Genomic DNA, 992 nt, shown 5'->3' with positions numbered 1-992 from the left:
TATTTTCCCATTTTGCCACGTAATATTTGGTTTTTCTTTTTTATTTGGTCTAGCGACAGTGCCTTACCATTTATATGTGTTCCATCCTTGTCTAGGGGAGCGCTAAACGTCTCTCCTTTCATACTACACTGCAAAATGTGGAACGCTTCACGATTTTGCGTGTCATCTTTGCGCAGGGGCCATGCTAATATTCTCTGTATCGTTCCAATTTTAGTATATGTACTGCCGAATCAAGTACACCACCACCGCCACCTGGGTCCCGCACGGTGCCATATTCAATGACTTCACCTCAATGTCATTATCCCTCCACTGCCTTTGGATGTCTTCCAGCAGCTCCTCCTTGCTGGTGAGTGGGTCAATATTCCTCACCTGTAGGGTAGCCCCTTTCACAAGAGCGGCCACTTCCGTTTTGTTGCGTAAGGCGGCTCTCAACTTTACTGCCACCTCGTTTACAGCAACCATCCTATCGAATTCGATTAGGATGTGGCCCGCCCTCGTTCTTCTTACCCCAGTGGCTCCTTCTAAGGTACTTCTTGCCGCTATTATTCTTCTATATACCTCTAGCCACTCACAGCCTTCTTCCACTTTGACTAGTATGGCCTCCTTTCTTCTCCTGTCCCTCGGCGCACCCTTCTCGCCAGTCCTCGCCTGCCGGTTAATACCCGGACGCACCCCAGCAATAGCCTGTTCCAGGGGTGCTCTCCTCTCCCTTTTCCTTCTCTCCACCATCGTCCAACCTTCCGAGTCTTGACTGCACTCCTTCTCTATCGCCTTCTTCCTGCCATCTTTACCGCACATCTCTGCGTAGGTAGCCCCTCATTTCTTAGGCCTCTTTACCTCCTCCGCTCTCGCCATTTTGGCCGGCGATACCACCTTCCTCTTCGGGTATCCCCCGTGGCCATCGGCACCTCCTTCAGAACTTACATCCTAATGTCCATTCTTTCCTTATGAACAGGCTCCATCCTCCTCTTTCTCCTTCTTGTCTTCTGCTC

At 50.3% G+C, this 992-nt stretch overlaps 2 non-coding genes across 2 annotated transcripts; both read right to left on the bottom strand.

Annotated features, from left to right (window-relative positions):
- Positions 1-17: 17 nt before the first annotated feature.
- On the bottom strand, positions 18-129 carry LOC112213580. Its single transcript, XR_002947474.1, has one exon. It is a non-coding gene; the product is annotated as a U6atac minor spliceosomal RNA (small nuclear RNA).
- A 2-nt stretch (positions 130-131) lies between these two features.
- Positions 132-238, bottom strand: LOC112213579. The gene has a single exon (XR_002947473.1). It is a non-coding gene; the product is annotated as a U6 spliceosomal RNA (small nuclear RNA).
- Positions 239-992: the final 754 nt, after the last annotated feature.

This window comes from Bombus impatiens, unplaced genomic scaffold (assembly GCF_000188095.3).
Source record: "Bombus impatiens unplaced genomic scaffold, BIMP_2.2 scf_0799, whole genome shotgun sequence".
In the NCBI taxonomy this organism is placed as follows: domain Eukaryota; kingdom Metazoa; phylum Arthropoda; class Insecta; order Hymenoptera; family Apidae; genus Bombus; species Bombus impatiens.
This window is presented reverse-complemented; position numbering and strand designations above follow the sequence as displayed.